The sequence below is a fragment of the Osmerus eperlanus genome, chromosome 9 (genome assembly GCF_963692335.1).
Source record: "Osmerus eperlanus chromosome 9, fOsmEpe2.1, whole genome shotgun sequence".
In the NCBI taxonomy this organism is placed as follows: domain Eukaryota; kingdom Metazoa; phylum Chordata; class Actinopteri; order Osmeriformes; family Osmeridae; genus Osmerus; species Osmerus eperlanus.
Genome location: NC_085026.1, coordinates 11,218,982 through 11,232,108, shown reverse-complemented (window position 1 = coordinate 11,232,108; position 13,127 = coordinate 11,218,982). Strand labels below are relative to the sequence as shown.

Sequence of the window (13,127 nt, the reverse complement as noted above, 5' to 3'; positions counted from 1 at the left end):
TGGCCAGGGTGTGATAGGTTGCAGGGGAGAGGGTGTCCATTTGTCAAGCTGCCACGGCTGATGTTACTGCAGGGCATAAGCTCTAACATGAAACGGGAAGAGATCTGATGAGTTGGCCTTCAAGTACCCAGGTTAAGTTTGTCCCTGGTACACGCACACACACACCCACTAGCAGTGTGGGCTGGTATGAGGGAGCAGTCCACACACAGGTCAGAAGTGTGGGTATGCATCAGTGAGGATCAAACACACACACACTCACACCAACACACACACACACCGGTGGCCTGAGACAGTCCCACTGTCCTGGGGGTCAGCGTGAAGAGAATAGTGGGCTCTATCTCTGCCCTTCTCAAGGAGACTTCAGAGACAGGCACTTTTTTATCATCTGAGTCTGGGTAGCCTACCACCCACAAAGCATGGCCTGGCTCAGCGCTAGGGGAATAGGGGCAGATCATCCAATTTCACAGCTTGAATATGAAACATCCCCAAACCCCATATGTGTCCCTCAATTAGCAATAATGAGCTAATAGGTAAACAGAAAATACTGTTTAGCGCATCATCTTTAACATAGCACCTTTATTAATGGTTGTGTTAACCACAAATTGTATAGCAACATCCATAAAGACATTTCTGAACATAGGAGCATGATTCCACGCTTTAGAAAGGGCTGAAGCTAACTAGGGTTTAGAGGAGTTTTTCAACAGAAGTCAGACGTGTCTCACAGAGAGTGTGTCTATGTATTACTATTCTATTACTAATGCTTTGCTGTTGCGTTCAATTCATATCCGGATGACATTGTGTGTGGGGTGGGCACAAGAGTGTCTGCTTTTAATAAGAGGAAAGTCAAATTAACCGAGGCACAGTCTATGACTTTAATGAGCTAACCCACGGCCACCTACTCCACTCTCTTCATATGGGTGTGAAAGTACCTCCCAGCATGCACTCTGTCTAATAGGTGTGGGAACATTTCCCTGGAAAAAACAGATGGAGGTGGAGTAGGTTTGAACTACATTCATGCTGCAATTTGTTATAATCAGAATCATTTGTAATCCAATAGCATACTGTGTCTGGCCAGCTTTAGCCCTGGTGTTGTTGGGCATGCTTTGCATGTAGGCCTGTTGTAGACCCTTTACTGTGTACATGTCCACTACACTACCATGTTGTGTTTTATCTTTAATGCTAGTGATTTAGGTATAAGTGTGACATGTTAGAGATTCCTTTTTTCGATTGAATCATATTGAATTAGAAATGGTAGACTGTTGCCATTGCGGTCAGTGCAAATTATATTAGAGTTTTTAACTGCGTTACCCTTATTGAAATCAGGCCTATCCACTTCCTAGATGCACAAATACTCTGGTTTGTTTGTTGTGCCATTGTTTGTAAGCGATAGATAAATAACTGTGTATGAGTGTCAAACCTTTTTAACAATCTGTGTGAGCTCAGTTTTTGCTTATAACAACTGTCATGTCATATGAGTGAGACAACATAAGTCCTTTCGACTTATGTTGTCTTTAAATGTTGAATATACTTCTATTCTCATGCTAAACATTATATTTGGTCATCTACATGGCCCTGACAACTGAGTCAAAGTTGTCCTGCGTATGAGCTGTGGCATGTCACCAAACGGTTGTTTTTAGACCAGTGTCTGATGTCATGACCACACATCAAGCTGACCGCTATCCTTCATATTTTCTTTTCCCATGTTTGGACTTGTCTAACGTGCCAGTGTATGCCAGACTGCTATGGTCTGATGGTCAGACAAACAGCTCTTTTTCCAGCAGGCAATTTTCAAGTCTGTCAGTGACTAAATCATATAGCGACTATCCTGAGACTCAATCCCTAGACAGCAGAACTCTGCTTTGAGATCTTTATACAGACAAGGGGTTACGAGATGGCAGCACTCAGCTTTGGACTCTTTCACAGGATTTAAAACCCTGCTCAAATCCTCCCCCAATTCAGAATGGAATGTATCTGACCTGTGTGAAAGTTGGCGAAGTTCTCAGTATTTCAAGAAGGGCCTTGAGGTTGTCGTCTAGTTTGGGTTGGGAGGTTGGTAGTCCACTCATGCCCTTAACGTACCAGTGAACTATCTCCCTCAGTTACGATGTGACCTGTGGTTTGTATCACCACAGCAGTAGAAGTCACAAGCGCTCTCCTAAAGGCATATTTCTTTTCATCCTCTCGTTCGTCTTTCTCACACACTGTTCTCCCAGTCTCCCATGACTGAGTCTAGTCCAGACTTTTGCTCTCTGTCCGTCCCAAAAACCGACAACACAAACATCCTCTCCTCTCTACTCTCTTTGTTTCTCCTCTCTCTGTCTCTCTCTCTCTCTCTCTCTGTTCCTCTGCGCTCTCCTCTCTCTTTTTTTAATACTGACACCCAGATGACATATTGTCTAGCAGACATACAGGCGGCCAAACCGATGAGGAGGGCCTTGTGCAGTAGATCCATCAGGCCTAAGATTTACCCCACAGCCACATCCATACAGGTCCACACGGCAGGCTGTAACAGCAGGCATGCACCATGAGGAATCCAGACCCCTTTCCTCACTGTCAACAACCATCCCTAACCTCTCTACTAGGAACACACCACTGTTCTGTTCTCTGGAGGCCAAAAGCTGCTTTGATAGAGCTCCTGGTTTGTCCCCATTGATTTCACATTAGCTGACCCATTAAAGGAGTCCAAGCCATCACTTAGATTGTGTTCAAGACCTGTCTCCCTCAATTCAATGCCATTTTTATGGTGTTTATTTGTGCTGTATGTCTTTCTGTTAGGTTTACGTACAGTGTGAAGTCTTTGTTGTTTCCTGTAAGATGAGACTTGTCTAGAGTATGTACTGTCTGCTGTGGTTGTCTTCTGTGAGTGAATTGTGGTTGTCTGTAAAAGGTGCTTTTTGTATGTTACAAGGCTGTATTTAGAAAGACGACCCAAATCCATAGGTGTTTTTGGGTGTGGTGAGTGAGTGTGTGTCTGATTACTGTCTTAACAGGAACACAGGCACACACATCCTTTGAAACAACCGTTTCAGACAAAGCTCTTTCATTGTTCCCAGTGAGTCCTCATTACATACCACATGACAAATTACAGTGGAAATTACAGCCAATGTACAGCCCGTGTTGGCCAGGGGTCGACAGTCAAGAGAGCAATAATGACACTGTACAATAGCCAAGCACAGAAGTGTGAGAAAAATCACTTAGCAGGGGGGCTCTCTCTCTCCCCGACACAATTACCATGACGACCCTATTAGAGGCACCATAATGATGGATGAAACTAGCAGCAGAAGTGGGGAGTGTTACTGTGGCTGGCTGGAGTTTTTTCTTTTCATTTTGCAGATGCTTTTATCCAAAGCGACATACAGAGCATATATACAGTGCATACAGAAAGTACTGCAGAAGGGCATTGTTCAAACAGTATTTGGGTGGTCAGAGTCAAGGAACAGTCTGTATTTACTAGGCACAGCAGAAAGGTAGGCTACAGTCGTTCAGGAAACTGGCCTCATTTGAATTTGGGGGACTGGCTCAGCGGGGAGAGGCAGAGGTGTTAATGAGTGGTTGTTTTTTTCTGCTTGTGTGTAGTATGCCAGTCTTTGTCTTTTTGTAAATGTGTATGTGTGTATGGGGGGGGGGGGGCTGGTCTGTTAGAGTGTATATCTGTTTGTGTGTTTGAGAAATTGTATAATTTCTATCCCACTGTGTGTGCAAGGGTTTGTGTGTTTCCATGTGCAACTCTCTGTGTCTGTGTCCCTTTTCTGTGTGCTTTTGTCTGTTTGTCTCTGCCTGTCTGTCTGCTGCCTGTCTGCTTGTCTGTCTGCCTGCACCCCTGCTGCCAGAAAAATACATTTTTTTAACTCCGTTTTTTTGAACAGTGTGGGACATGCCCGCACCACACCTCCCTCACACCAGGCCTGGGGACCAGTGACTTGGGGGGAGGTAGAGGTGATACATGTCCCTCAGTCAGGAAGGGAGAGGTGACGGGCGACAGCGTGTCCGTTAGAGCCAATTAGCCGTAATGAGATGCAGAGTGACCAGTCCTCCTGAAAGCTGCCAGACAATGGAATACAAAGACCCGCGTTGGGCCAGGCCAGTCCCAGCTGACCGGGCATTACACACAGACGGGGTGATCTGGATCACTTCACTTGTTGTTTACTCTGGTATTCATCCATGGTTCATTTCCTATTCGTCACTTCCTATTATGCCTTCTAGAATGCAACAAGGGACTTGGGCACTATTTGAATCAGTTATACAGTGATTTTCTAGCTTTGAGCCACGTGGGTCCAGTGGTGGGTTCATTTGTGTGCTGATTGCATATCCCTCTGCAGTTTAACTCATTAACATACTGCAATCCCGTGGGATCGCTTCTCTCAGAAGCATAATCAGGGATCAACTGGATTAAAATGATATGGTTGGATAACTGCAGGGGCAGAGTGCCTTGCCCATTTCAGTTGGTGTTCTTGTATCTTGTTCAATGCTCAGGAATGAGGCATGTGTTGTTGTGAAGACAGTCCTCCATTAAAAGAGGAGGGCTATCTGTGAGTACAACAGACAGCAGAGATAAGCATCTCCACTCAGCCCTTTATTGCTGCTGTAAAGAAGCTGATATGCAGATTAGCTGTGACTGGCAGACATGCTCACATTGAATGCTCTCATGGAATCCTGATAATGTTTACAAGCATCTAACGGGACAGTGTAGGAAGGTCAGGCCGGTTCCACTGCATGTCTTATCTGCCTGGCGTTTACCACTGGATTGATGAAGTGCCATTGACCTGAGACACAGATACACACACACACACACACACAGACATGCACACAGAGACAGGCGGACGTATACATACCCTCACACACACAAAAAACACAGGCTAGCAGCCTTGTTGTCTGATGTTATCAAAACCTGTCTGTTTCCTTTTTCATTCAGCCTACTTGACAGACAATGCTTGACAGACAGTGGTGTAAATGTTATGCAAAAGGTGCGTACTCCTTAAATATTTAAGTATTTTGGGGCTTAGGGACTTTGGCACCTATTTAAAGAACAAAAACACACTATTCAATTATTTTGTAATAATAAATCCGTATTTTGTATTTGTCTAATTACATTTTGATATTTGTTATTTCGTTAGTTTATGATATTTGGTTTAGTTTGTAACATTATTTTCTTGACCCTCGATAATACATACATGTATTAAAGTTTTGTAAGAAATAAACATAACATTCATCGACTGAAACGATTCACATCCTATTTTCTCATTTGCAATGCATTCCCAACTCAATTTGTCTATCGCTTTGAATCTCCATCGAAGAGAGGAGGGGTTTAACCCCACATTGTCTGGGAGGAGTCGGATTTTCTCTGCGGTGAGTGAGTCCTGAGAGCATTGCATTTACAAAGCGTGGGACTAGCAACCAACCATTCAGTATTAAAGCAAAATAGCAAATCGACAAAAAAACACGTATATCGAATGTTTATTTGTACGGGAGAGGTGAAAAACCAGTGACCACAATTGTGTCTTCAGCAGTAGAGCAGTCAACCGGTAAGTTTAATTGCAAACTTATTTTACGTTCACTGTGGACGGCCGAATTCTCATAAGCGCGTCTTTACAGTCCACGCGCCAATATGCGACTATAAATTATAAGGAATATAGCTTTTTAGTATGGTTATTTTTGTGCTCTAGGGATGTGATGTAGATGACGGGACAGACAGTGTTAGAAAATACGGTGGTGGGCTTTCTATAAAAAGTTAGTGATACAGAGCAGTGTCCCTAATTGACGACGTTGTTACAGCTGCTGCAGCTGTGTCCAAATACAATAGTTTATGCGGCGTTTCTGATCAAGAAAACTGCTTTTCGTTTTAGGTTTCTGTAACTTTCGGAATTCCTTTTGTTCATTTTAAAGTGTCAGTCCATGACGATACGATCATGGTCTGGACTGCTTAGAATTAAAGTTGACTGACCGGGCATGTAGGTCTGTAAAACTATTGTTATCTTTCCAAACAGGTAGTTCGATCTCACATTTCAGCCACAACGGCACGTCAACAAAATTAAGGAGAGCAATTGCTCCCATGCCCAAACTTTGAATATAGCGAGAATTATACTACAACCCAATGTGATATTTTGATTTATTTATAATTTACAACTACTTGCAGTAATAATTTTAGCACAATAGACCAAATACTATTACACACACATTACATTTCGATCTTGAATAGAGTTCAAGATGTTCAACATGGAGCTGTCAACAGTGTGAGTGGAGGGCAATTCAGTGTGTCCTTTGTGTTGTGCTGATTTATGAGGCGAGGAATGTGAGCGTCTATGTCCGTAACTGCCAGGCCTGCTCCCTCATGATTGTGTGGTAGTGGAGGTGATTTACCTAGTCTCTTTGTTGTTTGGGGAAGTGCTGTGACATGGGATGGTGTAAGGGAGGCCGAGGGCTTGAGGAGGGGTGGTGGGGCTCCTGGACCATACAAGCACAACAAAAGGGCCAGTGGAACCCTGGAGGGTAGGGGCTGGTCAGTGTAAACACACCCAGAGGACAGGAGGAAGGTATGGGCATGCCTTATGGCTCCCTAGCCTCCATGTCATGGAAAGCAAGCACCCAAGTGTCCATTTAAAGCAGACGTTTTGGGATTTGAATGGACTCATACCATCACTCTGCCCATTGAGTAGTTTTAATAAAAGGTTAATGTTTCACTTACAGAGACTACACTCAAACCATTTGTCTGCCTGAACACTCTTATATGTTCTTGTTATATATGCAACAAAAAATAATTAGTTTCTCTGAGTACATATGATTGGATAAGACCAGGCCTACAAGGTTACAGAAGGTCTGGACAGAAGATGGACTCTGTGGATTGCACACAACATTCTTCTGATGATTAATTTAAACTTAAGTGAATATTTCAATTTGTCTTTGGGGTCCTTGTCTAGTAGCCAACAAGTGTGTGTGCTCAATTTTATCCTAAGAATGTTGAGTGTTTGTTTATTTGAGGACCTGCTGGCCCAATGGCTTATATTTCAGAATCCGTCTATATCTAATGCCTGTTTAGTGTACTTTGCAGTGCACAATATCTAGATTTTTGTTATTGTGAACTCTGGAGCCTTTTTGGATGGCTGTAACACAAATGTTCTGCATGCCTAGGTTTTGCGGTTGTATTTCTTCCCGGCAGAGATTCCACGACCACAAGGAACATTATGATTTTCATTATGACTTTTTAAATCATTCCCCCCCCATCTATTTTTAAGTTTGGTTTTCTTCCGAATCGATAGTGCGAGCAGTGAGAGAGCTCAATGGAAAACATTGTGAGTTCTCATTCACACTGATGTGACCGTGTCTAGAAGGATTCCCCTCTAACCCCCACCCCCACTGTTAAATGTAAGTTGTTTACCAGTGACAAAGGCGGGTAGGGTGATGTTGTAATGCTTCTCTGTCAGTGGGAGGCACATGCTCTCTCCACAGGCATCTGCAACTCATTGCTCGTCTAAATCAACTTTAATGAGCTCGGGGGAAGTATGATACAATAACTTAATTTTTGAGACTTTGTAGTTTGGTAATTTGCAGTTTGACACTTTGCACATTGTTTTGCCTGTAACAAGGCTGAATATATCACTGAGGTGAACCTCCATTGTGTTTAGGTCATGGATTAGCACATACTTAATCTAGACCCATGAAGCAATTCTCTGATGTTTAATTCAATTAGAAATTGTGAAACAAAGAGGAGAGCGTTTTTGTCTGTTGTGCAGGCCTTTGTCAACGGAGAGACTTATGGCTGTTCTCTCATAGCCTGTTTGGAAAGCTGTGTGCAAGTGCCCATCGTTAATTCTGAAGTGCTAGCACACTCTCTTAGAAACGCCAATGTTTCATGTCTTCTCTCAGCACATTTATCTCCATATAAGGCAGCATGCATGTGACTTATCAGGCAGGGGTAATATCTGTGCTTATTGTCACATTCCCAAAGGCAGCAGGATGAAGGACTTTTTACTGTCTGTAGGTGGAGGCAGGGTGAGGGGAAAGGAGAAGAGCTGTCTGTGTGGTTCCTCTTATTGTGTGCTCTTCTTTTAAAACCCTGATTGGAAACCTTACTGGTTTCAAGGTCATACAACATGTAAACAGTCTACCACCATTTCTTTGGTTCTTGTTATGTCTCCATGACAATATAACTTTAAGAGCTGACTCAAATTCCACTTTCCCCTTTTAGTCACGATGGGGAAGCATAATGGTGCCTTCTACTGACAGTTTATTTCTGTCTGTGGCTGAAGTCATGTTTGACTCTTGAGGCACTGGCAGAAGTGTGGCATCGTTGTAGCATGTGGGCAGTAGTGTTTGGAGGAGAGCTATAATAAGCAGGTGAGCTCAAGGGAGCGTTGACAGAGTCCTGGAAGGGACTTTTCTGTGATCATAGTCACCATACCGCAGACAGGCAAATGAGTGAGTTTGTCCACTTTCTGTCCCCAGGGTCCCCTCCCATCATGCTATTGGACAGGGCTACAGTAAACTAGTGTTGGTCTTTGACTTTCTACCTCATACAGAGGGTTGGTTGGACCCATATCCTACTTCAACACTACAAAGACCTTCCTCTCCAGGCCAGCTTCACTAAGTGGTTGCATCAGGTGCCGAACAGTGCAGCCTAGCCTAAAACATTACCATTAACCATTTGAGTTGTAGTCCCTGCTGAAAATATACAGTTGTAAACTGTACATGTTTGTAGTATGCACCAGGCCAGGGCTTCTATATTTAGTTTATTTAGTAGCACTGCCATTCAGTTGGACTGATAGAATAAACAATTTGCTGAGGTTGCTGTTATAATTTGTCCCAGAGTTCAGCTGTATCTACCACTGCACAAAAAAGATGAGCATTCTTTGGTTCATAAGTCAGACATGGGTCTTTTCCTGAGTTGAGCAGATGGGAAGCTCTGGAAGCTTATTTGTGTTCAGGTTGACACCCCTAAACGACAGCAAATTGAAGCCTTTGAGGAGATGAATGTGTTGGGTCAAATTGAATTGTTTTTTTTGTTGCGGGGCGCGTTCTGAGATACACCCATGTGGTTTGGAAAATGAAGATGAAATGGTGGCGAGAGATTAAGTCATGTGTCAAATTAGCTTGCAGATTAAGATCTTCTGCATGAGGAGGAGGAGACAAAGTGAATGAGGGAGAGATGGGGTGAGGGAGAGAGAGAGAGAGAGAGGCGAGTCGTGTAGTGGAAGGGGCACTGACACACCAGCTAGCATGGTAGGGTTATTGTAGGACAGTGTACATCAGACAAATTGCAATACATCAGTCTGGCATAAAAACCTGGGGAGGGCGGAGGGGGTGTTGAACTTGTGTGATATCCTGAAGCAATGATAAGCAGTGTGCTGTTTCGATGTTGCCCTTCCATGAACAATATGTCATATGGTCTTTTCATGTGGGATGAGAGGTTGAAGCCCAGATAATAAGCGCTACCTCAAATACAGTTGTGATTTGATACATGCGTCTACATGTCAGTGATGTGTGTGAAAGGACAGCAAGTTGTGTGTACACTGTAGATGTGTATGGGCTTGTGGTTCAATATGCCTTTTTTATGTGCTCACTGGGCTGGGTCACACCTCATCCACGCAGAAAATCTCCATTGTGCAGTAATTGTGATGGATCTGGCTTACCTCTGAAACCAGTAGCCAGAAGGTCTCCCCCTTCATCATTCCCCTATTGGTAGTGCAAACACAGCTGGTGTGTTATTGGCTGAAGGTCTTGGCGTCAGGCTTTCCTGTTGGCGCCATGCGTCTGCCGTTGTTCTCCATGATGGGCTAAGAAGCTTCCGGAAAGGGTACACATCCCTCTTGCTCCTGAATGGAGCTTTGGTAACGCACCCAAATGTTGTCTCCGTCTTATCTTGTCTTTATTACGAGGTGTTTACTAGCGAAGGTCGAACAAAACAGCAAGTCACAAGTCACATAGGCTTATAACTATACTTTGTCTCCCAGCTAGCTTAACATAACTAACATGCTAATCAAATACCTTTTCCTCTATTTATGGGGTTCCTAACAGACAATGTGAAGTGGTTGTGAGAGGCTTGACCGCAGCAGTGTGGAATGTGAGGTGCATTTTCAGCCTCATTAGCACTGCTCCCCCCCCTCACATTAACAGTCTTTAGTTTGATTTGGGAGGTAGATAAGCTTCTTTCCTTCCTTCCTCAGTCTAAGGCCTTGGCACATTGGTTCAGTTATTTGGCATCTGTCCAATGTAAACAGCGAAAGGGGCTTGATTGCCTTAGGTCATGTGCAATCCTGGCATCTAAACACTGTGCCAGCTCAATTAGATTTGATTCATAAAGAGGTAAAATTATCCATATAATCTCTTTCCTGGAGCTTACAACAGCAAGGCTTACTGGACGTGTCAGGCCTCAGCTTGGTGTTGGAGGACCTTCAGGTAACACTACTAGTGAATATGTATGTTTGAGCGTAGGGACTATGCATATTCCTTTTTGGGGGTTTAGTAAGGATAACCCGGTAAGGAATGCCGTTTGGTGTCAAACGTTTGGTATTTTATGTAGAGGAGAGCTGTTTCCACCTCGTCAGGTCTTTTTAGGTGTGGTCAAGAGGCTTTTGGGTGGTTTAGCAAGGTTGGAGGAAAATCAGTGTATTTTGTGCCTGCCACCATGTGTGTGTTCTGTGCCCAGCCCTCCGGACCCCATTCTCTACTTCTCACCACGCTCGACTTGAGTTTCCTCTTTTGCGTCCAGAAGTCTTCAGCACCACTGCTCTGTGCCAACTGCCAAAGCCGGGGCCAAGGCCTCGATCTGCAACAGGCCGTTACATAAGAGCGATTTAACCCTGGACAAGTGGCTCAGTGGACCCCGTATCCTGGCTGTCTCTCTCAATATCAACATGGTTAGCTTTCAGCTGTAGGCTGTTTCCCTGACGATGATACAGGTGTGAATAGAGAACATTTAGTTGGTCTCCCTCTAGGGCTGTGTCTGTGCCAGCTGGGAGAAAATGTGCTCCGGATAGGTGGGGCCAGATTTTCCTCTTGATTACCTTTAGTGGAGCTACTGGGTGACATGAACAGTTTTTTAGCCAAGTTGAAGTACTTCTGCTACGGTGATTGTGAGTTCACCATGTTCCACTTGCAATGTATAACTCTTCTTTAGAAAAGCCAAAGAAGGCTAGCTTTCATAGTGATTAACCGAGTTGCAACTCTTTTGTTGAAAAAGCCAGGAAAGGAATGGTCTACTTTCTAATACAATCCACCCAGCCAGTATCACCTGCAAGCTAATGGCCACTCCACTTTGGGTTAAGCCCATGTCAACTATAGTATCAGCCACATATGGTATGTGGAGAGTTGAATGTCATTACCCAGGAGCTGGTGAAATATTATATAATATTAATATGACTCTCATTTATCCATATGATATTATCCCTGACATGGTCTTAAATGGCAAGCTTTAAAGTTTGAGTCTGAGAGGGGTCATTGGCATGTCAGTTGGGTGTAAAAGGTGATGACTGATACCATTTCACACAGGGGACAGGATTTGAAATTATCACTGAATGTTCAATGTCATATTTAGGCAAGACATGAAAGGTAAAGAATATCCTAAAGATGACCAGGGGCACAGCAGGAGGAGTGTACTGTAAACCAACTGACAGGTGCGTGCCTGCTGTGTGTACAGAATACTGTATATGCCAAAGGCTATTCTCGGCTGTCATCTGAGAAGCCGTCTCCTAGTCTGTCCACAAGTCAATCCTAACGTTGTTCAAGGTACGAGAGCCAAGATGAAGGCAGACTTCTTTTATGGCCTCAGGTCTTAGCGCTATGTACGCTGCCTCTTTTAAAAGGGTGGACAACCAGCTACTTAAACCTTGCTGTTGAAAGTGTCCATGCACACATAATGACCTCTCCTTTTCTACCCAGACCTGACACATTCTGCCTCTTAGGATTAGTGGTTATGGGTCACATCTCCACCCCCCGACACACACACATGCACACACACAGTCAACAGACCCTTTGTTGGTTGATCCAGATGGGCCACCCTGGGAGGGTGTGTTAGAGGGCACGGTACCTTCAGTTTAGACTGGCTCTCAGGCAAAAGGAAGGGCTGACTCACAAGGGGAGGGAAAAATGCACACATCCTCTGTGCAGTAAAACAACTGCTAACAGTTGGAGCGGGCTTTTGACTGTCTGTGTGTCTGTCTGAGGAGATTTCTCCAGAAATGCGTGTGGGGGGTTAAACCACGCCACATGTTATGGCACATAGCTTCTGACGGCATTCCATTTAGCTATACAACACAGCATCTTTGTGTTGCACCAAATGTCTTTCCCAAGGCCTTCCACCGTCCGCTATGGAGATGAAGCGGCTGTCACATTGCAGTGCTGCTGCTGTGAGGACTGACTTTTATTCTGAAGTAGTAACGTTCTCTGTCGCTTCACTCGAAAGATTCACAACTGCCGCCAAAAGAATAGCAAAGAGCAGCCGTTCGGCTTTGTCTCCTTCAGTTCTTCCCCACCTGTAGTTTATTTCGGGCATTTCATAAAAGCTGCGAAACTTTTCAGTCCAAGACGTGACCCACACTGCATCCGTGGGAATGATTCAGTCTCATGCTTGTGAGTGGCTAGTCAGCCCATTCACTCATCCTCACATTGGGACACATGTGACTTCACAGCCTCCTAATGTCATTTATCCACAGTCGCATAAGAGAGCAGTGATTTAAGAGGGAACACACCTTAATATGGTGACTAACACTGATGTCACTCTGTCAACAGGCACTGTCACACACTGTGTCATAGACACATTTATACCTCAGACATGCCAACTCATTTATTTCCAGTTGGTTTAGCTAAGCCTAGTAATATATTCTGCTTTGCTTCCCTCATTATCTCTCCCAATTGCAGACACAGACAGCTTTGGTATCCAATTTGCTCCATCAATTTTGATTAAAGGTGCATGTCTGCCATGCTAGGAATCATCATTGAAATCACTCCAGTAATAACGGCATTTCATTAAAAGTTATTTTGAACTCTTCCATGTCTCTGTAGGCAGTTCTCCAGTTTCTAGTGGCGGGAGGTAGTAATTTGGGGAGAGTTTGGACATCGTCTCCAGTGGGAGTGTAAGCCAGGCAGCAAGCTCTGTGGTCTGCTCGTGTGGAGAAAGCAGCTTCACTGGAAACAGG

The 13,127-nt window shown here is 44.1% G+C and overlaps 1 protein-coding gene across 2 annotated transcripts in view; it reads left to right on the top strand.

Annotated features, from left to right (window-relative positions):
* Positions 1-5,266: 5,266 nt before the first annotated feature.
* The window catches only part of tiam2a (TIAM Rac1 associated GEF 2a), a 64,951-nt gene continuing 57,090 nt past the window's right edge, over positions 5,267-13,127 (top strand). Inside the window, exon 1 of one of the 2 annotated variants that reach the window (XM_062468934.1) lies at positions 5,267-5,346. The gene's annotated coding sequence lies outside the window, so the exon portion shown is untranslated. The other variant, XM_062468932.1, reaches the window with a different exon arrangement.